Raw genomic sequence first — 27,500 nt, 5'->3', positions numbered from 1 at the left:
AAAATGTCACGCCAGCTATCTTTCACCTGAGGAGTGTTGCTGATAAATTATACTCATCCTTTCAAGCGCGCGGCCTTCGTTTGGGAGAAGCTCAGGGGTCGAGACACACAACAGTACCTTTCTGTTTTTCCTTTATTCATCTGCTTGCTCTCTATCAGCTGTCATTACTATTATTATTTCTTGTTATTGTTTTTAAATGTTGGTGGAGTCAGGTCACACAATTCTGCCTTTCCATTTTTTTTTATTTACTTGTCCATCTGTCTGTCTGTCTATCTGTCTATTCATTTTTTCTTTCTCTATCTATCTGTCTCTCTTTATCTCTTTCTTTATCTATCTACATATATATTTATCTATTTATCTATCTATTTACCTATCTATATATTTATCTATCTGTCTATTTATCTATCCATCTATCAGTCTATATATTTGTCTACCTATCTATCTATCTATTTATCTATCTATCTATCTATCTGTCAATCTATCTATCTATCTATCTATCAATCTATCTATCAGGAGTCAAGCCACAATTCTACCTTTCTATTCTTCCATTCCGGAACACTGAAGTTTTGACCCTTTGGTTCAGACTATCGCTTGAAACATCAGATCTTGTCTTGTTCTTGCTTTTTTTTCATCTCTCTTGACGGACGCAGTTGAGAGATGAGAATACGAGAGAGAAATGCTTACGTCTCTCTCTCTCTCTCTCTCTCTCTCTCTCTTCGTCCTTCTCAGCCTCAAACATTCATTTCCACACTTTTTTTGTTCCCCTCCGTGTCTTTCCCACAAAGTATACCAAAAATTCTTTCCCTCTAAATACTGTTCAATTTTGAGGCGTCAAGACTGCTACCTGAGCCCAGAGAGAGAGAGAGAGAGAGAGAGAGAGAGAGAGAGAGAGAGAGAGAGAGAGAGAGAGAGAGAGAGAGAGGGGGAGGGGGGGGAGGATGAACAGGAGGAAATAAAACGCAGAAGAAATAAGAGAATAAGAGAAAGAGGAATAGAAAGAGAGTAAAAAAAAAAGAAACGAAATCTGGAATACGTAAGAAAAGGGAACAAAACGAATTAAAATAAAACAGCAAACTAGCCAAGATTAAGACTGAATCAATAAAGAAAAAAATAAATAAAATAAAAAATTCATAACCAGTACGTGTAACTTTGACGTGTGTGTGTGTGTGTGTGTGTGTGTGTGTGTGTGACCTCGTCGTACTTGCCTGCGTGTCGAGAATTTAACATGGGCTCCAGAATTCCAGGCAAACTCGAGGGCTTCCTGGAAAATGAAGATAATGTGATAACGCGATGCATTATGAGACAGTGAAATAGTGTGGAGGACAGGGATTAACAGAGAGAGAGAGAGAGAGAGAGAGAGAGAGAGAGAGAGAGAGAGAGAGAGAGAGAGAGAGAGAGAGAGAGAGAGAGAGAGAGAGGGGGGAGACTATGGAAAGCAGGATAAAAGAACTTAAACTATCTAGGTATAAAGTAAACTACTACTGCTACAACAACAACGACAACAACAACAACAACAACAACTACTACTACTACTACTACTACTACTATCACAACAACAACAACTACTACTACTACTACTACATATCCGCACATTCCTTTCCTATACAGCCCACCCTTCCAGTCCACACTCACTCATTCAAACCATAAGATTCAATGTGCAACAATATTTCTCATAATTTCCGTTTACATATTCCTATAATTTTCTCCTCAAAGAAACCGTAATATAAGGGCGGAATTAACCTACAAAATTAGCTACTGCCTCAAATTTCTCAAGTTCCCTCTCGACTTGTGAACTTTGAGACGGCTAAGGAAAACGGGATTTAGCCAACGTGCAGAAAATTAAGCTTGGGAATTTGGGTTGGGTGTTCCTTTCAGAGAGAGAGAAAGAGAGAGAGAGAGAGAGAGAGAGAGAGAGAGAGAGAGAGAGAGAGAGAGAGAGAGAGAGAGGACGACCGGCAGGAGCAGGTGACCTGCCTGCACAACCTGTAGCACCTCTGAGGCGTGGCGGCTTCGGCGGTGCTCTACAAGGAGCACTTCCCTCACCTGCAGCTCCGCCAGCCGTGCCGCCTCACTGAGGTGACCAGAACGGCGACGTTGGCGCCCGAGGCCTTGGCCGTGCCACGCTCCTACACCTCCCACCACCAAAGGCAATTCGTGCAGACGTGCGTGCGGTGATGGAATAGATTTCAGGCCTCGGAGCAGTGCCCGGACGACATGGCGTTGCTGAGTGGAATGTCCAGAAATTCACGGTGTTTGCGTAAAGGTGGCGTGATAGTGACACGAACTATTAAGCGCAGCGCAGCGCAGTGACACTGATGCATGCCGACACTCAAGTGCAGTGTGACAGTGACACAAGCATTTGTCGAGTGCAGTGCCTCACTATTATTACTATTATGACTTTCATTACTATTACTATAATTTTCATTATTATTACTATATTAATATTAGTATTAGTGATATTGTTACAGGGGTAGGTTTTAAAATAGGGAGCACTCATCATACTCTCCCTAACTTTTAAAAGACTCCCTGTATCTGCACAGACCTGTATCAATAAAACAAAGAAAAAATCGTACAGTAGCATCTATTCCTTTTCCTCCTCCTCCTCCTTCTCCTCCTCATCATCATCATCATCATCACCACCATTATTATCCTCTTCAACTCCCTTTATTTATCTTTCTTCCTTTCTCATTCCTCTTTAGTCTCTCTTCTCTTCTCTTTCTGGCCCTCACCCTCTTCATCAATCTTTCGTTTCCTCCTCTTCATGTCACCCCCACTACCACCACCCCTTCCTCCTCTTCCTCTTCATCCATATATTCCCTCTTCCATGTTCTCTACACCTGGAATTTTGCGATTTCTCTCCTACTTGTATTTCTTTGCCTTTCGTTCCTCACCTCGCTCGCGGCGCAGGTTAGAAAATGGAATGCAAATGAGGAAGAGGATAAGAGATAAAAAATATGGCAGCCCTTTGATGTTGAGTTGTATGAAAGTAGCGCACGCGTGTGTGTGTGTGTGTGTGTGTGTGTGTGTGTGTGTGTGTGTGTAACAGCATGGGTGGCGGACTTCTCTCTCTCTCTCTCTCTCTCTCTCTCTCTCTCTCTCTCTCTCTCTCTCTCTCTCTCTCTCTCTCAATACTGATGGCAATGGTAAAAAATATAAAGTAAAAAAGAAAGAAAGGAAGAATGAATGAAATAAAAAAAAATGAGAAAAAAGATAGGAAGAAAAATAAAAACAAAGAAACGGAGAAAGAAAAAATAAATGAATGAATAAAAAAAGGAAGTAAGAAAAAGAAAGAAAAATGCATAAGAAAAAATATATAAACTGAACCTTACACCCACCTACACACACACACAAAGCCACACACACACACACACACACACACACACACACACACACACACACACACACACACACACACACACACACACGAAACCCTCCCTCACACACACACCCACTCCATCCCCCTCCTTCACACACACGCGTACTTACACAAGCACATGTTTACTACAAGCAGCAGCAGCAGCAGTAGCAGCAAGACACCACTCAACACAGTTTAACTAGTGGGAACCTGACAGAGGAACACAGACCGCCACCACTGCTCCCTTCGCACGCCCGCACTCCCTCCCCCGCAGGAAGAATGGCAGAGAGAGAGAGAGAGAGAGAGAGAGAGAGAGAGAGAGAGAGAGAGAGAGAGAGAGAGAGAGAGAGAGAGAGAGAGAGAGAGAGAGAGAGAGAGAGAGTTGGGGAAATGAAAAGTTGAAAAGCCGTCTGTTTGGTGGTAAAGAAGTAAAAGTAGATAGATACGTAGTAATGAATAACAAGAGTGATTTAAAGTAATAAATGGATGAAATAAAATGAAATAAGTAAATGTATGAACTAACTAAGTTTATCAGATAAAATAAAATAAATAAATAAATATATAAACTCGGTAGCTAACTAAGTCACGAACCAAATAATAAAATAAAATTAAACAGAATAAATTAAATGACTAGCTAAATAAATAACTGAATAACTTGATAAGACAAAATAACGTAAATAAACATGTAAACTATCTAACTAACTACTAAATAAATAAATAATTTGATTTGCTTGACTCCTCCGCTTTGGCTCACACATCTGGTGTCTATATTCCCTCCCTCTTTGTTTATCTGCTGCAAACTCCATCAGCTCTCTTGAAGCCTTTCCTTCACTCGCCCTCTCTTTTCTTGGTCTTTTTCCATCGATCCTTCCGTCCAATGCAACATACGGCCGTCACTCTTCTCATCCTCACCACCTGTCCACACCTTTATATGTCTTTCACCATGTAGAGAATCGTAACTGTTTGTCCTGTCCGTTGCCTCACCTCGCTCCTCATGTCTACCCTCCCATTAGGTATTACATGTCCCTCTAAGGTATATAATTTCCAAAGCCAACGGTCTCCTCTGTACTTCCTTTCTCAAGACCCAACACTCAGATCCACGCAGGACAGTTGGTGTCATTATTGCTAAATAAATAGATGAATGAATGAAATAAAATAAAATAGATAAACAAATTACCTAACCTAACCTAACCTAACCAACAAACTCACTGACTGGCTGACTGACTGATCAACTAGCTAATGAAATATATAAATAAATGAGTCCTTTACAGTTCATTAACCTGCCTTGACGTGTTTCTTTGTGAAGTTTATAAGGGTTTAGAAATAAAGGTGATGATAAATAAATAAAAGTGAAATAAAGGTGAGATGTATTTACCTTCATTGTTGTGGCTTGAAAGGACAAGTGTGAGGAGAGTGGTAGGAGGGAGGGGAGGAGGAGGGAGGAGGAGGGAAGAATGGGAGGATGAAGAGAATAACACAAAGAAATTTTCACTCATATTACGTAAACAAATCTGAAACACTACAATATTATGCAGCAGTATGCAGAAACTTTTTAGATGGTAGTGGAGGAGGAGGAGGAGGAGGAGGAGGAGGAGGAGGAGGAGGAGGAGGAGGTGGTTGTGGAAGAGGAGGTGGAGGATAGAGGAACAGTAAAAAGAAAGAAAAGACGAGAAACAATAATATGAAGTCGTAAGGACACAAATATAAATAAAAAAGACAACAGCAATAACAAGAAAAACAGCAGTAAAAGAAAAGAAGAAAAAAATAAAGGAAGAAGGAAAGAACAAATAAAAAAAAAATAAATAAAATAAAACAAAGAAAGAAAAGAGGAGGAAAAAATACTTTCCTTCATCACCATTACTACCATCACCACCACCACCACCACCACCACCACCACCACCTCAACTTACAAACTTTCCCTCATATCCTATCACTTGTAATAGCTCCTCCTCCTCCTCCTCCTCCTCCTCCTCCTCCTCCTCCTCATTTTCTTGCTCTCTCTTCACTTCCTACTCCTCTATTCTTTCCTCTCCCCCCCTTTTTTTCTGCTCCACCTCCTCCTCCTCTCCTCCTCTATCATTTAATCTTCCCTCTCCTCCACCTCCTCCACCACTTCCTCTTTCACTACCATTCCTCCACTTACTCCTCTCATGTCCTTTTCTCTCTTATCTTCTCCCTCCCCCTTCATCTCCCCTTCTCCTCTAGACTCCTTCAGTCCTCCTCCACCTCCTCTTCCTCCCGTCCCTCTCATCTCCCACGCTTTCCTCCTCAGATCTCCTCCTCTACCACTTCTTCCTATCTCCTTGTCCTCCTTCTTCCTCCTTATATCCACTCTACCTCTTTTTACCTCCTTCTCCTTCCCCCTCCTTCTCCTTTACCAACTCCCCTTACCTCCTTCCTTAATTCCTCCTCTTCCTCCTCCAACCCGTAAGGAGACGCAGGGAACAGCGGGACACAGGCTGGAGTTATGACATCTTATTACCCCGAACAAAAGGCTGCCATCATAACAACACTCTTGCCCAGCAGCCAAAGTTTCCGCTAAGAGCTTGCAGCATTGTGCCTCGCCTTAACTTGAGTGGCCGCAGCTCAGTCCTGGAGTGTGTGGCGTATGTAAAAGTGTTTGGGGTTGTCTCCGAGGTTGTTTTGGATGTGTCTTGGTGGTGGTGGTGGTGGTGGTGGTGGTGACGATGGTGGTGGTTTTCTTTTACTTTCTTTTTTTTTCTTTTTTTTTTTTTGTGGAGGGGATAGTGTTGGTTGATTCTTGTGGGTATTTGTTGTTGTTGTTGTTGTTGTTGTTGTTGTTTTTGTTGGTGGTGGTGCTGGTGGTGGTGTTTGGTAATGGTTGGTGGTGGTATTGTTGTCTGGTGATGGTGGTGTTGTTGTTGTTGTTGTTGTTGTTGTTGTTGTTGTAGCTGTTGTCATTACTTCTAATACTGATGCTACTACTACTACTACTACTACTACTACTACTATCACTACTACTTGCTACTACTACTACTACTATTACTACTACTATTACTACTCTTATCACCATCACTGTTATAATTATCATAGTAACTTTTTTTTCTTATGTTGTAGCAATGATTCCAGTATTTCATAACAACATACTCCATTTTTCCTGTTATGATACAAAATATGATTATTTTGATGTTAATTCTTTCAAAAGCAATTTACATTTTTTATTATCTCACTCTTTTGTATCTACTAGGCATGAATCGCTTTTCCTCTTTTAGTTTCCCTCTCTCTTTCCTTTTTGTCGGAAATGGAACTAAACAGTTTAATGAGTGACAATTTCCTATGGTTTGTGTGTGTGTGTGTGTGTGTGTGTGTGTGTGTGTGTGTGTGTGTGTGTGTGTGTTACATCCGAGTGACGAGAGACGAGAGTACATGGGCGTGTTTGGCTCTTCAAAAAAATAAGTAAATAAATAAATAAATAAATAAAGAAAGAAAGAAAAGAAAAGAAAAAAATAAAAACTCTTACTAAAAAAAAAGAAAACAAGAAAAATATACTCACAAAATACACTCATAAAAAATACTCCTTTGCACTTAATTAACCAGGGAAAGACAGGTAGCGAAAAAAAAAAAGTACCCACCTTTTTCCCCTCTCCCTCTCCCCTTCTCCCAAACTCCACATCCACCCCACCCAACCCTACCACCTCCCCCCAAACCCTCCCATTCCTGTCCCTCCCACCACCACACACACCTTCCTCCCTCCCTACCTCCCCAACACCGCCACACGTGCACTATTAACCTCCTCAAGGCCTCACTCATTCTCAAGTCCTCTTATATTCAAAAGGAGAAAACCAAACTTCTCTTCGACCTTTGCGTGCTATTCCTCACCGCTTCCCTTCCCCCCAGACCCGCTCACACCAGGCAGAGGGGGAGTGTGGGAACATATTTGCGTTCAGTTAGCGGGGGTTGGTGGAAAATAAGGCGGGGAGGTGAAGGAACTGAGAAGGAAGTCAAGGTTGGTAGTGGATTGTTTGGTAATGATTTGGTGGTTGTCTGAATATTCTTCTGGCATTCGAGTTACGATGGTGGAAGGAGGGCTGGAGGGGGTGTTTGTGAGGGAGAGGCTGAGACAGGGAAAAGGAGATAAGTGGAGAGGAGAGGAGAGAGTGGAGGGTAGAGAGAGATAGAGAATGTAGGGTGTGGTTCTATTTAGGATCTCATTTACTATTCTCTCTCTCTCTCTCTCTCTCTCTCTCTCTCTCTCTCTCTCTCTCTCTCTCTCTCTCTCTCTCTCTCTCTCTCTCTCTCTCTACTCTACTTTCTCTCTCTCTCTGATACAAGTCTCTAAGTGGTATAAGGGTTATAACAAGGGGGACGTAAGCAAAGTTCTTAGGACCAGAACAAGAAAAAATAGGTTCAAGCTTGAAAATTTCGGTTTAAAAAAGAGACAGGAAGGAATTGGTTCTCAAATAGAGTGGTAGATGAATGGAACGGACTCAGTAATCAAGCTATTAGTGTTAAGTCATTAGGGAGCTTTAAGAGAAGATTAGATAGATTTATGGATGGAGATGTTATGTGGAAATAGGAATGTATATTTCACACAGGGACTGCCACGTGTAGGCCTGATGGCTTCTTGCAGCTTTCCTTATTACTCATGTTCTTATATTCTTATGTTCTCTCTCTACTCTACTCTCTCCGCTCCCCTTATCTCCACCCCCACCCACTCAAACCCCCATCCACTCAAACCTACATCACCTCACTTCAACACACACACACACACACACACACACACACACACACACACACACACACACACACACACACACACACGAGATATGCCTTTCCTAACGTGACCTACTTAATGAGGCACGAATGACCTCTGACCTTCAGGTGTCACGTGAGGTCACGGTGACGTCCATCCCCCCGTGACCTTAAGCACGAATGGGTGGAGGCGGGGAGGGGGAGACGCACTGGGAGGGGGAATTTGGCCTCCAGAAGGTGAAAGACGGGAAAGAATAAAGTGATCTAGGAAAAGAATTATAGATAGCGGAGAAAGTTAATTTTTATTGTATCTGTTATTCGTTTATTTGTTTGTGTATTTATCTTTCTGAAAAAAAAAGTGACGTTTGCAAAAAAATATTAATAGTGGACAGTTTGCTGCTTTTATTTTCTATGATTTATTTATTTATTTATTTGTTTATTTATTTATTTATGTGTGCATTTACTTATTATTTTAAACTATTTACTTATCTTTTATTTTATTCTCATTTTAATTTATGTGTATTATGCATCTACGTATTATTTTACTAATCCGTGTATTTAACTTTATTTTATATTCATTTTCAGTAAGTCTCTTTTCCCTTTGTCTCGTGTATATTTTCTGTTGCATTACCTATCACATTTATTTCGCTGTCTGCTTATCCATTTGCATTTGTTTTTGGGAGATGAATAAGATAAAAAGGTGACTTACTAAAGGCTTTACTCGACAGGGTAAGATAAGACTGATTAAAGTAAGACAAGAAAAAAATGAATTCCATTATTTTATCTCTTGCGTCCAGGATTCCTTGAATTATCTATTCGCTTACGTGTATATATAAAAAAAATGCTGGAAGAATTATGATTATTAAAAGTTCAAAGAATATTTTATCTCTATTCTATGTCCATTGCATTATTGAAGGCAATTTGTCTGTCTGATCGTTTGTTTAATCGTTTGGCTGTCTGTCTGTCTGTCTGTCCTTCTGTCTGTCTGTGTGTGTGTCTCATTATTCACATCAATTACTTCTAGAATGTTCAATCTCTTTTTAATGTCTATTTTATATATCATTATGAACATTTAGCCTGTCTGCCTGCTTGCCTGCCTGTCTGTCTGTCTATCTGTCTGTCTGTTCGTCTGTCTCATCTTTACACAGCAATGACTTCTAATTTTGGGATCAGCCTGACATCTCTCGACACGTAATTCTCGATACTCAATATACGTAGAAAAAAAATATATGGAAAAAGTTTCGTCTCTATCAAAAGTTACCAGAAAAAAAATACATAATTCAGCAGTTCATTATATTATGTATGAAGTCTATTTTTCCAGTGACAATCAAGTGAACTTTTTTTTTTTTTTACCTATTTGTCAATTTTTCCCATACAGCTAAAAGGGAAAAAACTTTTCTCATTTTAAAACATATACTATTGCTCTTTCCCTTTCATTATTTGCGATTTACGTTCGTATAACCTTGCAAAGACCAAGCGCTGCATTCAAGAAGATTTCCTCGTCTTATTTATCACTCTTAACAGGCTGTAGTGGAAGTTCTATTAGATTTCAAGAGTGTTTTCAAGATTCTAGTGATAGTTAAACAAAGATTCTACACTACTGATAGGTCAAGTGTTTTCAAGATTCCAGTGACGCTTTAACAAGGATCTTACACCGTCAACAGGCAAATAACCCATTGAGGACCTGACTACTATGGGTTTCAGAGACTGTTACATAGTTCTACATCTGGCTGGTCTTACGCGAGTTGATTCACAAGAGGAAGTGCCTTTATTATCCACTTTTGTCACCTGACCATAGTGACGAAAATCAGCGGAGCGTTTGAAGCAAGGTCTGTCAAGGTTTGTTAGAGAGTTCCGAAAAATGATGCAACACTGCCTCTGAAATCCATAATAATTTCCGCGGTGAGAGAACGAAGAGTTTCAGAATACTTACCATTTCTTCCATCTACGATTTGCACTCTTAAACACTACTGGCGCCCGTCACGACTCTTTTCAAAGGCACAGAGATAATTGCTCGGATTCTAATGAGTGTTATTTTCATTTTCGTATCACAAAACAACAACAACAACAACAACAACAACAACAACAGAAACCCCAATAACACAAACTTGATAAACTTGAACACCAGCGCGAGGTCATGGCGAGGAACAAGCAAGAGAAAAAACATTATTATTACTTGTCTTTCTACTCCTGGAATGGGAAAAAGAAAAGACAGCGTAGGAAAGAATAGAAGAATGACAGTGACAATGGCAAGGATTTCAGCGTTCACATGAGTTAGCAAGTTCATAAAAAGATAATAAAACAGAGAAAGAAAGAAAAAGAAATAAAAAACTGCATTAACCTTGTGCTTGTGACTTCTTTGATGTTTAATGAATACATCTCTCTCTCTCTCTCTCTCTCTCTCTCTCTCTCTCTCTCTCTCTCTCTCTCTCTCTCTCTCTTAATGCAACTATAAAGAGAGGAATCTTTTCATGTTAGGCATTCTATCTTAGTTCTTGTTTAATTTTGTTTTATTGTCTAATTTTATTTTTCTCCTTTTGTGTTGCTCATCCTTCTCTTTTTGGTGCCTCCGAATTATTTTTTTGTGGTCTTTTATTATTTTGGTTTTGTTTGTTATTTTTCTATTTTTCTTTTTCGTTTGGTTCGGTATTTTTTTTTGTTCGTGTTTTTTTATTGTTTTTATTGTTTTTTCTTTTCTTTTCTTTTTATTTGACCTTTTTTTCTATTTGTTCTTTTGATTCATGTATAATCTAGTGTTTTCCTTTTGTTATAATTTTGTCCTAGACACACACAAAACAAAAAACAAAAAAAAAAAAAATAAAAAAATAAAAACAAGTAGAATAAGGTTCAATAACATAAACCTAATAAAAAAAACGTTGCTGACTTAATAATTAACATCTATATTCCTTTTAACACACAATTCAATGCATAAATCTAACGCCATAAAAATAAGTAAATAAAAAAAAAGAACTATCCATTCACATCACAGAATTAAATCCACTGTTTGTTTGTTTGTTTTCAGATATATGTATGAATATGTATTATTATCATCTCTTTATACTACCCCGTTTTTCATTCACTGAACAATAATACACACACGAATCCACGGTAATGAATTAAATAACGTACCTTTTTATCTATATTACCGTATTAACTCTTCTTTTGTTCTCTATGTAAAGATGTATTACCATCATTTTCCTTTATTTTTTATCATTTTTTTTTTTTTTATCTCTGTTCATTGTGCTGGTGTTGCTGGTGTTGCGTGCATTGTAATGGCGAAGAGTTATCTGGGTTATCGATGGGGATTATTAGTGTTGTAGAGAGAGTGAGAGGTGTGGCAAAGGTAGTGATGGTGGTAGCAGTGATAGTAGTGTTGGAGATAGGAGTGGGGAATAGGGTATACAAAAAAAAAAACAAAAAAAAAAAAACACGCAGGCAATTTCAGAGTTAAAGAGATTATTAGTGTTAGTAGAGAGGGTAATAGGAGTGGGAAAGGTGGTGGTGGTGGTGGTGGTGGTGGTGGTGGAGGTGGCGATGGTGGTGGTGGAGGTACGAGGAGGCAGTAGGGTATACAGAAACACATAGATAGTTCCAGAATGCACCGTTATCCCTTACAACCCACGTGGCTCCTGGTAACAAATCGAATTAGTTCATTGCAACTCCAAATCGTACGGTGCTAGATACTTTTAGACCAAGAATCTTGCTGGACACAACGCACAGCACCCGTGAAGCTTCGTAAAATCGGGTGATCTAGGTCTAAAGTAAGAGCGTAGGACAGACACGGGTTGAAGGGGATGAAAGAGCGAAGATACTGGTTAGGTTTTGCATCAGTGAAGTGAGCAGAGCAGAAAAAAAGTAGAATGCCAGCCACCACCACCATCACCACTACCACACATACGTACACATAAACACCCCACCACCAGAAGAGTTAAAAAGACAAAATAAATGACATACATAAAAAGAAAGAAAAGCAAAACGAAATCAACAGAGAATAATGTGATTCCCTCCAAAGCGCATCAATTATTCCTTGACTTTTCCACGAAAAGTTACTGAAATCCAAGCATAACATTTACAGGTATTTTTGCAGACATGCAGACAGACAGACAGACAGAGAAATAAATGTAATTCTAGCATGGCTGTTGATAATAATAGTAATAATGATGATGATGATGATGCCGATGATGAAGATGATGATGGTAATGATGATGATGATGATGATGATGATGTTAATAATAATAATAACAACAACAACAACAACAACAATAATAATAATGATAATAATAATAATAATAATAATAATAATAATAATAATAATAATAATAATAATAATAATAATAATAATAACACTACCACCACCAAACCCCACCTGTAACAACAGCAACAACAACAAAATAAACAACAACAACAACAGCAACAACAACAACAACAACAGCAGCAGCAACAAAAACAACAATAATAATAATTAAATACGAATAAGAATAACAACAACAACAACAACAACAACAACAACAATAATAATAATTATAATAATAATAATAATAATAATAATAAAAATAATAATAAAAATAATAATAAAAATAAAAATAATAATAACAGCTTTAATGAAGCTGAAATTGAATGACAAAACACTGAAATAGTTGCTGATATTGCCCTTTGTTGATGTAAGTGAGTGACAATGACGACAAGGAGGAGGAGGAGGAGGAGGAGGAGATCAGAGACGGAAGCTGAAAACTTATGAGATTTACATTACTCTTTTCAAACCCTAATGAGAGAGAGAGAGAGAGAGAGAGAGAGAGAGAGAGAGAGAGAGAGAGAGAGAGAGAGAGAGAGAGAGAGAGAGAGAGAGAGAGAGAGAGAGAGAGAGAGAGAGAGAGAGAGAGAGAGAGAGAGAGAGAGAACAAGGAACAAAAGTGAAAAGTATCAACAAGGAGGAAACACTTGAAACACTTCATTATTGTAGCAACACCAGGATATATAATAAATATTTTAGATTGAAATGCAAGTAGCCCATAGTAAGAAAAAAAAATGGTTTTTAAGCAACATGTCTTTATATAATATTCACACATTAAGTCACTATCTCGTCTACATAGTATTATGTAAATTAAATAGCTCTTACCCCAGATAAGTTTTAATGCCAGCAGCGTGCAATGCTGACTCTATAACAACTCCTAACAAGTTGAAGAAGCTCAGTAATAGTTTTAATTATAAATTATAAATGTTATCACCATGTTTTCAACACATTATACATGTATATGATAAATATTAACCAGACAGTATGTACAGAGTGTATATATATATATATATATATATATATATATATATATATATATATATATATATATATATATATATATATATATATATATATATATATATATATATATATATATATATATATATATATATATATATATATATATATATATATATATATATATATATATATATATATATATATATATATATATATATATATATATATATATATATAAAGAGTGTGGGCAATGTGTTGTTAGTATTGAGTCAACAGATTGATCCTATAATGTTTTCTATATGAACGTGCGGTGGGTGATGTTTTTATCTGATTTGGCACAGAATTTCATACTTTAGGACCAGAGTGGGATAGTGAATGTTGAAAGATGGTTAAGTTATGTTGGGGTACAAGGTCTTCACGTGGGCGTGTGGGATAATTGTGGTGTGGTAGCAGAGTTGTTATGTTATCTCTGTTAATTGAATTATATATGTGTATTGAGGAGGAGGAGAAGGAGGAGGAGGAGGAGGAGGAGGAGGAGGAGGAGGAGGAGGAGGAGGAGGAGGAGGAGGAGGAGGAGGAATACAAAGGAATACAAAGGAAAGCCAAACAGCAACAGACCTTTTGGTCTTTTCAAGGCTGTTTGGTAACTACTTCTAACTAGCTGCAGGGAAGAGAGACAGGACAGCACAGTAGAAGGCTCCTCCCCACCCACCACTCCCTCCAGCAGTACCATGCAGTATGGAAAAACTGACATGGAATTTTCATAAGAAAGGTTGAAAGGAAGTTCTACTATTCACCCTACGGTGAACTCTATATGCCTATCTGAAAGTTAATACAATTTATAATAAAGCTGGTGTCTGTAAAATAAGAGTTTATTAGTGAATTTAGTAATTATTCGGACAAGAAGAGAGCTTGCTGGGGATTTGTTTTTAAATATTTGTCTATTTTATTTTTGAATGATTCAATAGTATTGCTGTTCACAATTTCTGCAGGAAGTTTATTCCATATATATACTATACGATTAAAGAAAAAAATGTTTGGCCTCGTGGGATTTAAAACGTTTAGGTATAATCTTGAATCCATTATTTCTTGTTAGGTTAGAATGATCAATGGTAAAATATTTATGTACATCAATGTTACTATATCCTTTGAAAATTTTGAACATTTCAATTAGGTCTCCTCTTATCTTGCGCTTTGTTAAACTAAGTAGCTTTAGTTCTTCCAATCGTCACTCATACGGCTTATTACGCAATCTTGGAATCATCTTTGTGACTCTGCGCTGTATCTTTTCTACTTTTTCAATGTCTTTTTTGTAATATGGTGACCAGAACTGTACACAGTATTATAGATGAGGGCGTACCAGTGAGTTATATAAGGCAAGTATAACCTTTTCTGATTTAAATTCAAAGGTTCTTCCAATGAACCCTACTAATTTATTTGCCGTCTTTACTGTTTCTGTGCAGCGTTGACTCGGCTTTAGGTCGTTTGACACAACGACACCAAGATCTTTTTCTTTATCGGTGCTTGACAGTGGCATGTTGTTCATTACATATATCGCCTAAACATTGTTGCTTCCGATATGTAGAATTTTACACTTTTCTATATTTTGAATCTCATCTGCCATTTTTCTGCCCAGCTTGTTAGTTTATTGAGGTCACACTGCAGTTCCTGCCATTGTGACACAGACGTTACTCTACTTGTTATTTTGGTGTCGTCTGCAAATTTACTTATTTTGCAATTTATCCCTTCATCAGTATCATTAAAGTACATTATAAAAAAGTACTGGTCCTAATACAGAACCTTGAGGAACGCCGTTATTTACCTTTTGCCACTCTGACTCTTTTCCATTTATCACAACACTGTTTTCTGTCAGAGAGCCAGTCTCTCAGCCATTTCAGTATGTTTCCGGCAATGCGGTGAGCTTTTACTTTACTGATGAGTCTCTTATGGGGAACAGTGTCGAAAGCTTTCTGGAAATCAAGGTAGATAATATCAACAGCTTTTGTCTCGTCATACGAGTTAAATACTTCATAAAAGAAAGTCTAGTAAGTTCGTTAAGCAGGAACGCTTGGTTCTGAAACCGTGTTGCGAATCCTTTATTATTTTATTTTCTTCTAAATATTTAATAATTTTATTTCTTATTATTGTTTCCATCAGCCTGCACACTACTGAGACTGATCGGTCTGTAATTGGCTGGGAGAAATTTATTTCCTTTTTCTAAAGATTGGCGTGACATTTGCTAGTTTCCATTCGTGGAGAACTTTACCCGCTAGTAAAATTTAATTGAATAAAATCATAAGCGGTTTCACGAGCTCATTTCTTGCTTCTTTAAGAAGCCTGGGTGATATCTTGTCTGGCCCGGGTGTTTTGTTTACGTTCAAAAAGCTGATTCCCATGCCGGGAATCGAACCCGGGCCTCCTGGGTGAAAGCCAGGTATCCTAGCCACTAGACCACATGGGAGGAAAAGAAGGAGGAGGAGGAGGAATACAAGGAATACAAATATATAGGAATACAAAGGAAGTCCAAACAGCAACACCCTGAGGTCCTTACTAGACTGTCTGGGTAACTATTCTACGTTAATAATAGGAGAGACAGGATAGCACAGAAGAATGCTCTTCCCAACCCTCCAGCTGAAGGTGGCCGGGAAAAGGAGATGGTACCATGCAGTATGGAAAATCAACATGGAATTTGAGAGGAAAGTTAGAAAGAGATGATGTCTATGGAGGGTACATACAATCCTATTATTTACGTCATCTGTAGAGACGTTTCTTCTACCTTAAAATCTATGGGATATATTTTAACTAAGTGACTATAGTGATGGGTTAGTTGCTGTACAAGGACCTCTTTACTTTTACCAATACTATGATGGAGTCAGTATAGTAAGTCACCGAGGAACCCAACCAACACTAAGACCCAATACATTTTCTTTCTTACACAATAGTTCCTTTTCTTCCTTAGTGAAACATACCCCCATCAGATGACAGATAATTAAAGTGAACGTGTTCGTCATTCAGACACGAATAATGACAGCCGGGGACTAATTTGTAGATAGTTAACAAGAGGGGGTTTTAAATGAGTCAAAAGGACCTGAGTGAACGACGCTTGAATGAAGACAACTCTAATATTTATGACACAATTAAAGAAAAAATGTTTGGCTTCATTTGTTTGAAATCGCTTACCTATTATTTTGAAGCCATTATTTCTTGTAAGATCTGCTGATTGCTAGGTGGAGTTCAGGTCTCATATTTGTGAAGCCCTTAAAAAATTTTGTAAAGCAATATCAGGCCTCCTCTTAATCTTCGTTTAAGAGTGAGGTAAAAGAAGAAGAAGAAGAAGAAGAAGAAGAAGAAGAAGAAGAAGAAGAAGAAGAAAAAAAAGGAAGATCAAGAAACAAAAATAAAATAGATAAATAAAAATAAAAAAAGCACCCGGATGAAGAAGAGACACACACAAAAGCAGAAGTAATTAAATATAAGAAAAGAAAAGAAAGAAAGAAAGGAAAAAAAGAGGAGAGAGAAAATAGAAGAGGAGTGAGTTTGTGTGAGTTTCTTAATTGTGGGGAAAGAAAACATCTTCTTGATTAAAGAAGAAAAAGTAAAAGGCAGAGGAGGAGGAGGAGGAGGAGGAGGAGGAGGAGGAGGAGGAGGAGGAGGAGGAGGAGGAGGAGGAGGAGGAGGAGGAGGAGGAGGAGGAGGAGGAGGAGGAGGAAAAACAGCTGTTGCACATTTTGAGGAAGGAACGAGAGAGAGAGAGAGAGAGAGAGAGAGAGAGAGAGAGAGAGAGAGAGAGAGAGAGAGAGAGAGAGAGAGAGAGAGAGAGAGAGAGTTAGCAGTAAGTGAAAAGACACAAAACTGGAACGTAAAAAAAGAAAACAATATAATATTTCGCACTAAGAAAAAAAAAAAAACTCAAAAGAAAAATTTGAAAGGAATCAAAGAAAAGAAAGCACAAAAGTGAAACCTAAAGAGAGAGAGAGAGAGAGAGAGAGAGAGAGAGAGAGAGAGAGAGAGAGAGAGAGAGAGAGAGAGAGAGAGAGAGAGAGAGAGAGAGAGAAAGGAACAACAATAATAAATTTTCTCACCCACAGAAAAAAATAAAAAAAAGACTAAAATAAAAAAAAATCTAAACCAAAAATTTGTTTCATTTATTTATTTCGTAGAACTTCCCTCCCCAAAAGAAAATGAAAAAGAAAAAGAAAAGAGAATGAAATAAAATCCATAAAATAATACAAAGATAATACAACCCACATTCAAAATAATAATAGTTTAGAAAATCTTAACGAAACGAGGAACAAGAAACTATAAAATAAAAAAGAAAAAAAAGAAAAAAGGAAAAATAAACAAACAAACAAAATAAACAAAACAAAATAAATTAAATACATAAAAAAAACACCTTGCTGAATATCCCACAAAAACTCCCTTGCCACAAACAAAACACAAAACCCTCAGAAAAAGACAAAATATTAAAGAAAAGACACAAAATGAATGGATTCCACATAAATTTGATCAACATTCCTGACACTCATTCGTTTAAATCTAAATCATTTAATCTTGCGGCGAAATTTGACCTTTTTTCTGATCCAGAGGCGATTGTGTGACGCAATGCCTGGGAATTAATTGATGAGAGAGAGAGAGAGAGAGAGAGAGAGAGAGAGAGAGAGAGAGAGAGAGAGAGAGAGAGAGAGAGAGAGAGAGAGAGAAGGTAAGGTAAAGTTATGTTATGTGTTTGGTTGTTAGGTTAGATTAATTTAAGTTAGGTTAAGCTTGGTTAAGTTAAATTAGGTTAGGTTAAGTTAGGCTAAGTTAAGTTAGGTTAGGTTAAGTTAAATTAAGTTGGCTGAAGGTTACACACACACACACACACACACACACACACACACACACACACACACACACACAGAGAGAGAGAGAGAGAGAGAGAGAGAGAGAGAGAGAGAGAGAGAGAGAGAGAGAGAGAGAGAGAGAGAGAGAGAGAGAGAGAGAGAGAGAGAGAGAGAGAGAGAGAGTTTGTTCACCTGTTGATAAGTACACCTGTCCTCCACCATTAGCAGAGGTGACCTGGTTGACTTTCCTCCATCCCTCCGTCCCTCCCTTCTTCTCTCCATCCCTCCATTCCCCTCCCTTCCCTCCCTCCAAAGCTACCTGCCTCTCTGTCCCTAAATTGAGTCCATTCTCCTACTTTTCCTCCCTCCCTGCCTCCTCTCCCTTCTCTCCTCCTTCCCTCCCCCTTTCCTCCACCTAGTCACTTCTCCATTCATCCAGAAAAGTGGAGAGAAAGTTGTCAAGTTATGGTTGTGGAAATAAAGCTTCGAGGTAATTGGAGAGAGAGAGAGAGAGAGAGAGAGAGAGAGAGAGAGAGAGAGAGAGAGAGAGAGAGAGAGAGAGAGAGAGAGAGAGAGAGAGAGAGAGAGAGAGAGAGAGAATAGAAGAAAGTACAACAAAAGAAATACATAAAAAAAAAAAAAAACATCTTGTCCCAACTTGCTGAGAGACAGGAAGGAACAAAAATCTTGATGAATATTCTGAAGTTGCTTATTCAATTCAATAATATTTTCACTCTTCTTTTTACTTTCTACAGAGAACTGCATTGTCTTCTGTTACCCATGTCTCTCTCCCTCCCTCTCTCTCTCTCTCTCTCTCTCTCTCTCTCTCTCTCTCTCTCTCTCTCTCTCTCTCTCTCTCTCTCTCCGCCAAGGACGTGTTTACTAGTGTGGCAGAAACTCAACCCACAAATTAGCTCATTGGAATCCTATTGGGAGGAGGTTACAATCGCCTTAAAGAGGATCAGTGAGCTGGAGAAGGAGTATTTTATCCCTCAATGGTTCCCAATGAGAATACAGTACTATTGGGTGTGTGTGGGGGGAGGGAGGGAAGGGGGAGGAAGGGTAAGGAAGGAGTGAGGGAGGGGAGATGGGAGGGTAGTGATGAGAGAGAGAGAGAGAGAGAGAGAGAGAGAGAGAGAGAGAGAGAGAGAGAGAGAGAGAGAGAGAGAGAGAGAGGGTACGATATCTTATTCACGAGGTTATAAAAAATGTGAAAAAAATCGAGGAGGTTGAAGGAAGAAGATGACGTGGAGGAAGAGGAGGAGGAGGAATGAGAGAAAGAGAGAAAGTATTCAGTCTTCCTATTTCATCTCGAGTAAAAACTTATATTCTTTCTTCTTTTCCCAATCACTCCTCCTCCTCCTCCTCCTCCTCCTCCTCCTCCTCCTCCTCCTCCTCGTCTCATGTCCGCGTCTCCTCCCTCCCCTTTCTCTTTGCTTTCCTTTCTTCCTTCCTCCCACAACTATTCCTTTCACTACTCTCTCTCTCTCTCTCTCTCTCTCTCTCTCTCTCTCTCTCTCTCTCTCTCTCTCTCTCTCTCTCTTAATTAGAATCATTTGAAAGCATTATACACTAACAAACATTAAGAATTTCCTGAGTCTTATTCAGGAGGAGGAGAAGGAGGAGGAGGAGGAGGAGGAGGAGGAGGAAGGAGGAGGAGACATGTGGGCGTTGGGTGGAGAGATGAGAGAAGGGAGGATGAAAGGACGAGGTCATGAGGGAGAGGTGAGGAAGAGGTGAGGCAGGCCCGGTGGGAGGAGGGATGGTGGAGGAGGGAGGGAGGGAGTGGAGGGGATGGAAGGGGAAGGGAAAGGGGGAGGGAGGAAGGAGTGGGGGAGATGGGGACGTGTAACTGAAAGGGAAGGGAAAGGAGGGAGGAGAAGGAATGGAGGAAAGGAGGGGAGGAATGGAGACATGGAGATAAAAGGACATATTGACAAAAAGGGAGGGAACTAGAAGAGAGAAAATAAAGGGAGAGAGAAGAAAAGGGAGAAGGACATGGAGGGGAATGGAAGAGACAAGAGAGAAAAAGGAGAAAAGAAGGAGAGGGAAGAAAAGAAGAGAAAGAAGAGAAAACAGAGATACAAGAGAAAGGAAGAAGAAGAGAAGAGAGACAGGAAGAGGAGTGGAAGCTAAGAGAGAGAGAGAGAGAGAGAGAGAGAGAGAGAGAGAGAGAGAGAGAGAGAGAGAGAGAGAGAGAGATGTAACTCTATACTCCCATTTTTTCTTCCCTCGTCTTTTGTGTTGTTTGTGTTGTTTGTGTTGTTTGAGTTGCTGTGCTTGCCAGGGAAGGACTTGTGGCTGTACAGAACACTCGCCTTTGTTCTTCATGTGCTTCCTGTTTACCTTGTGTTGTGTTGTGTTGAGTTGTGTTGTGTTGTGTTGTGTGTGTGTTGCAGTGTTGTAATCATGTTGCCGTTTTCATGATAGTTTTCAGTATGGTGTGTTTTTTGGCATCGTTTTCTACTGAGTGTTGTTTTGAGTTGTATAAATGTCGAATGGAAAGCTGTATTTGTGCGGTGCTTTGTTTATCTTGGTGTTTGCAATATGGTGTGTTTTTTTTGTGTTATTTTGTATTGTTGTATAAATGAAGGACAGAAAGTTGTGTTTGTGTTGTAGTTTTGTCGAATAAAGAGCTGATATTGTGTTGTAGCAATGATGACGACGATGATGATGATGATGATGATGAGAGAGGCTTGTAGTGTTGAGATATTGTGTTGCTGAAAGTATTGTAGCTTTGCAGAATAGAGTTGATATTGTATTGTAGGAAATTAATGATAGTGATGATGATACTAGTGACGATAAAATACGATGACAAATGATGATGATGATGATGATGATGATGATTGAAGGTTACGGTGTTGAAACATTGTGTTGCTAAAAGTTTTGCTCTCATGTGTTGCTGCTTGAGGAAAGAGAAATTTCATGAATGAATGGTTTTTAATTACAGGAGAAGAAGACAAAAAGAGAAGAAGCGAGAAAGGAGGAAGGGAAGAGGGAAAGAGGAGATGTAGGAATCACAGAGGAGGAGGAGGAGGAGGAGGAGGAGGAGGAGGAGGAGGAGGAGGAAAAGGTGAAAGGTACACACAGGACTATAAAGGAAACGTACATACATACATACATACCTACATACATACATAAAAAGGTACACACACACACACACATACACACACAATATATATTTACATACCAACGCGCCCACACACACACACACACACACACACACACACACACACACACACGCGCAAACTCTAGAACCGGAAGTCTGAAAACCTTCTCTCTTTCGCTTCGTAAGGAAAGAGAAAATAAAGAAAAGAAAAAAGAAAAGAAAAATAAGGAAAGAATGAGATAATGAAAATAAATAAAAGGCTTCACAAACAAAGACCAAGATGGCGTCAGCATCCGAAATAAAAACACGCATGGCAACAAATATGAGGACGAGGAGCAGGAGGAGGAGGAGGAGGAGGAGGAGGAGGAGGAGGAAAAGGAGGAGAAGGAAGAGGATGAGGTGAAGGAGGAGGAGGAATAACGGATAGCAGATTAGTAAAAGAATGATGTGGATGAGGAGACAGATAATGCGGAAGAAGGAGAGAGATAGAATGAGATGAGAAGAAAATGATGATGATGATGAGCGAGAGAGAGAGAGAGAGAGAGAGAGAGAGAGAGAGAGAGAGAGAGAGAGAGAGAGAGAGAGAGAGAGAGAGAGAATCTTTAAACCAGCATAGCATCAACAAAGGGAATAAAAGAAAAAAGAAAACCCAACGAAAGAAAAAGTGACAACAACAAGATTCACTTTCATTTAGGAGACCCTGGAAGCGGCGGCTGCGTGACGTCACGATGCTTCCAGCCAATTAGAACACGAGAATGAGCCTGGATGCTGACGTCACAGGCAGCCTGGACCAATCAGCACACGAGGATGAGCTCAAGTTCAGAAGATGCTCCTCTCACAAAAGTCACCAGGATTTTTTAACATACTAGATTAGACACGAATAATTCCACTACTAGAAGTTAAAACAGACACAAGATAGAGTTTAGAGAGCCTTTAAATAGCAGTAAATGAGTGGATTGTAAAGAAATAACAAGGAAAATCCATGTAGTTATTTGATTTTGGAGTTCTGGAAGGCTAGAGGCACAGGGAGTATAAAACCAGCTGGAAAAGTGCCCCGGCGTTCATATTTACAATAGTTTCTATCACGGGTAGGCGAGGCGTTCCTCCCTCAAGGTAGGTGTTCCGCAGGGGCATGATCCCTCAGTGTTTTTTTTACGATGTGCTTGTGTTCTCATGCATTTGATGAGTACTTTGTTTTTCTTATTGCTTTTTGTTTTGTATGTGTTTTTTTTTTAAGTGTTTTTATGATTTTAAGTGTTTTGCTATTGTTGTTAGTGAGGTTCCTGTGATCATGTGCTTTGTTATTCTTGTTATTTATTTTTGTTCGTGTCTGTCTATGCCTGTGAAGCGCTGTTTGTTCATGTGGGGTTTGTTTTAAAAGTGTTATTTTTTTTCTGTGATTTTGTTTGGCTATTGGCGTTGTTTTGAGGTTTTGGATTCGGTTTGTGTGTGTTTTTATGTTGTGTCTGGAAATGTTTTTGTGTTTGTGTGTTTAAATGAAGAACTGAAACGTCTTGAAGTGAACGATTTTGAAAAGGAAATATCGGTGCTGAAAATGTTACTACACTTGCTACTTCTACTACTACTACTACTACTACTACTACTACTACTACTACTACTACTACTACTACTACTACTAAACACTACAACTACAATTTCTATCACACCAAAAGACGTACAATCTCTCTCTCTCTCTCTCTCTCTCTCTCTCTCTCATTACAGCGAAATCTCGAATCGACCTCTGACCTAAAGTTCAAGCAGGTGGTTCGAACAATTGCTTCAGAATGATGGATCGAAGCAGATCACGGAAGCAGTGAGTGTCTCGTGATGATGATGATGATGATGGTGATGATGGTGATGATGATGGTGGTGATGATGATGGTGATGATGGTGATGATGGTGGTAGTGATGGTGGTGGTGGTAATGATGATGATGATGATGATGATGATGATGATGATGATGAGGAGGAGGAGGAGGAGGATGGTGGTGGTGGTGTTGATGATAGTGATGGAAAAGGTGGTGGTGATGGTGATGAGAGAGAGAGAGAGAGAGAGAGAGAGAGAGAGAGAGAGAGAGAGAGAGAGAGAGAGAGAGAGAGAGAGAGAGAGAGAGAGAGAGAGAGACTGGGTACCAAAATCTTAAGTTACTAGGTTTGGTTGCGGTTAGAAGCTTCACCACAGAATCTCTCTCTCTCTCTCTCTCTCTCTCTCTCTCTCTCTCTCTCTCTCTCTCTCTCTCTCTCTCTCACACACACACACACACACTTAACGCAAACAATAGCTCGAGGAAAAGTGATGAAAACGAAGATGCTACGAACAAAAAACGGGGAACGGTAACAAAAAACGGAGTGCGGGTATGGGTCGGGTCGTGCAGTGTTGCCAAGTCAACCATTACTTTCACTTACGCAGGTGGTTGTGGTGGTGGTGGCGGCAGTGACGGTGGTGGTTAAACTGCTTACCATTTTGTCTCTGTCTGTCTCTCTGTTTCCCGTTTGTCTCTCGTCGCTCACTCACTCACTCTCTCTCTCTCTCTCTCTCTCTCTCTCTCTCTCTCTCTCTCTCTCTCTCTCTCTCTCTCTCGACTATTTTTAGTATTACTTTTTGTTATTATCTATTATTATTATTATTATTATTATTATTATTATTATTATTATTATTATTATTATTACTATTATTATTATTATATTGTCATAATCACCACCACCACTACTACCATCACCACCACCATCACTACTACTACTACTACTAGTACTACTACTACTACTACTACTACCACTTCACACTATAATACTACTATCCTCCACTATCATCATCTCCCTCACCACTATCACCACTACAAACAACAACAGCAACAACAACAACAACAACAACAACAACAACAACAACAACAACAACAACAACTACCATCACCACTACTAGAACAATTACTAGCATCATTCAATGTCTTCCTCTTTTCCCTACGGGTTTATGGTGATGTAAGCAACCAACATTATCCCTCCCTCCCCCTCCCCTTTCTCCTCCTCCTCCTCCTCCTCCTCCTCCTCCTCCTCCTCCTCCTCCTCTTCCCTCCTTCCCTTCCTAACACACGTGGATGACGCAAGACATGAAATATTTACGTCCCAGAGAGAGAGAGAGAGAGAGAGAGAGAGAGAGAGAGAGAGAGAGAGAGAGAGAGAGAGGGGGGACATTCACGTATTTTCCTTCCTGCTTTATTCAATTTCCTGGTAATTATCTCTTTTTATTTCCACCTTCTCATTTTTAGCGCTCTCTTCCTTCCTTCTTTTCTCCCTCCTAGTCTTCCTCTTCCTCTTCCTCTTGCTTTCTTTTTTTCTCATCTTTTATACGTAACTTCGTCTTTTCTCCTCTCCTTTTCTTCTCTTTTTCCTTCTTATTTTTCCACTTTTCGCTTTAGCTTCTTCTTGTCATTACGTTTTCTTTTCCTTTTCTTCTCCTCCTCTTCTTCAAAGGCATTTCCTCTTTATCTTCTGTTTTCCTTCTTTATTTTCTATATTCAACCTATTCTTTTTACTCCTCCAATTCCCCTTCTTTCTTCATATTTCTTCCTTCCTTTCCTTGCTTCCTTTTCTTTGAATTTAGCTTTCTACACCTTCTTTTTCTTGTTCTTGTTCTTCCTCCTCCTGCAGGAATGATATCAACAAAGCAACCTGGACTTAAGTGGTATTGATTTTTCTTTATCCGCAGCTAATTATGAACGCCAGAATGGAAGCCGGAAATAAACGAGACGAGATCTGCTGTGGGCACACACACACACACACACACACACACACACACACACACACACACACACACACACACACACACACACACACACACACACACACACACACACACACACACACACACACACACAGACACACACACACACTCTCTCTCTCTCTCTCTCTCTCTCTCTCTCTCTCTCTCTCTCTCTACAGATATAGGGCGTCTTTTACTGATTAAAGGGAATATGATGAATACTCCCTATTTTAAAACCTATCTCTATAAAAATAACACAGTAATAATAATAATAATAATAATAATAATAATAATAATAATAATAATAATAATAATAATAATAATAGAGAGGCATTGCACTCGATAAAATGCTTCTGTTAGTGTCACACAGCCCTGGGTATCGACACGTGTCACTCTCTGCACTGTACTTGATAGCTCGTGTCACTGTCATGTCTCTCTCTCTCTCTCTCTCTCTCTCTCTCTCTCTCTCTCTCTCTCTCTCTCTCTCTCTCTCTCTCTCTCTCTCTCTGTGTGTGTGTGTGTGTGTGTGTGTGTGTGTGTGTGTTTGTTTAATTAATATCATGCAGCTTAAGTATCATCATCTGAACATGAGCTTTGAAAAAAAAAAATAATGTGATTAATTTTTATACCGAATCCCGGAATTATACATGGATATACTCGCTCGCAAACATATAAACATACGTAAGTACACGCATTCATTCAAAGGTACAGACACTCTTTCAAAAGTTCCGGGAATGCAACTTGATGGAAGATATAATTCACTACGACTCATACAAATAACATGAATACGTAGGATATACACGCTGACAGACATTCTTTCATACATGCATTCATACATACATACATAGATACAGAGGCTCTCTCAAAATTTCCAAGAATGCAACTGGATGGGAGATATTCTTCACTGCATCTCACTTGAATGCATGTGATATACTCGCTGGCAAACATACAATCATACATTCACACATAAATACATACACACACAGATGCATACATTACGAGTACAGAAACTCCCAAAATTATCAGGAATGCAAGTTGACGATAGATGTAATTCACCACGACTCACTTAAATAGAGGTATACTCCCTGGAAGACATACATTCATACATACACGCATACATACATACATATTACACAAATACACACACTCAAAATTACAAGAACAAGACGGTAGATATAACTTACCCTAACTCACTAAATAACATGAACACACACACACACACACACACACACACACACACACACACACACACACACACACACACACACACACACACACACACACACACTCCACTTTATAATCACATGAAGCCGAAAGATCAACAGGAGAGGCGGTATATGTGTAGCTGGGGGCTCGCCAAACACTCTGAAAGCCTTAACTTATTTAGCGAGGCACCTCTAGTTTAGTCAGTGCCACCTCACACCGCCAGCAGACGCATCACAACACCTGGACGACACCTGGGCAACTAATTGGAGCTCCCATCTTCCTCATTTGTCTTGTATTTCGTATGTTTGTTTCTGTTTGAATGGTATTGAGGGAGTTTCTCAGTTTTTTTCTTTCTTTGTATGTTATGTTTATTTTTGTTTGGTTGGGGTGTTATCTGGTTTTGTCACGTGTAGGGGAGAGAAATATATGAATGAATGAATGTATGAAAAGAAGAAAAAGAAGGAAAGGAAGGTAATTAAATAAGTGAAGGAAGGAAAAAAAGACGAGATAAAAGAAAGCAAAGAAAAAAAAAAGGGTTATCTTGCTCTCTCATATAAGTGAAATGTAAACTCTGCTAATTACTGAATGACACTTGTTAAGAGAAGAAAGAGCACGTGATTTTAGTGAACGTAGCACAACACTCACTTATAACTGTTAAGCACTCATCTGTACTATCTATTTATAAATATATAACATCTATATCTATTTTTCATCCAGTTACCAATTCAAAGCTTTCATTAACTCCTGCAGTTTCTCTTATTTCACTCCCAAGACTTTTCACTTTCACTCACTCCCTCATTCTTTCTCTCCTACTTCAGCATATCACTCCCCACATTTTCCGGCGCATTTTCCTTCTATTTCATATTACCCACACTGCACCTCGTCTCTTGTTTGGCTTCCCAGTGATAAAATTTACGATTCCTTTTCTATCCTTTCACCAAACACACACACACACACACACACACACACACACACACACACACACACACACACATACTCTTGTACCTTCCTTTGTTTTATGTATTATTTAGAAAGACAAATTTTCACTATATTTTCGCTATTCTATTCTTTCATTGCATGCACACTAGTAATCTGCTTTATTTCTTGTTTTCCCACCTCAGTAATGAATTATTCCTTCCATATTTGTTCCCTTCTAGTAAATGCACTCTCATACTTTGCTTTACATCGTGTGTTCTCAAGACAGACAAATTTTCACTAACATTTCTTTGTCATTTCAGTACTAACACTCTCGTACTTCGCTTTATTTCGCTCATTCCCACCTCAG

At 39.0% G+C, this 27,500-nt stretch overlaps 1 protein-coding gene and 1 non-coding gene across 2 annotated transcripts in view; one reads left to right on the top strand and one right to left on the bottom strand.

Moving 5' to 3' along the window:
• Positions 1 to 15,711: 15,711 nt before the first annotated feature.
• On the bottom strand, positions 15,712 to 15,783 carry Trnae-uuc (transfer RNA glutamic acid (anticodon UUC)). The gene has a single exon. It is a non-coding gene; the product is annotated as a tRNA-Glu (tRNA).
• A 6,530-nt stretch (positions 15,784 to 22,313) lies between these two features.
• Positions 22,314 to 27,500, top strand: part of LOC135112132 (mucin-19-like) — a 77,503-nt gene continuing 72,316 nt past the window's right edge. The window contains exon 1 of the mRNA XM_064026155.1: positions 22,314 to 22,367. The gene's annotated coding sequence lies outside the window, so the exon portion shown is untranslated. The remainder of the gene's footprint in view (positions 22,368 to 27,500) is intronic.

Source organism: Scylla paramamosain, chromosome 23 (assembly GCF_035594125.1).
Source record: "Scylla paramamosain isolate STU-SP2022 chromosome 23, ASM3559412v1, whole genome shotgun sequence".
Taxonomy (NCBI): domain Eukaryota; kingdom Metazoa; phylum Arthropoda; class Malacostraca; order Decapoda; family Portunidae; genus Scylla; species Scylla paramamosain.
This window is presented reverse-complemented; position numbering and strand designations above follow the sequence as displayed.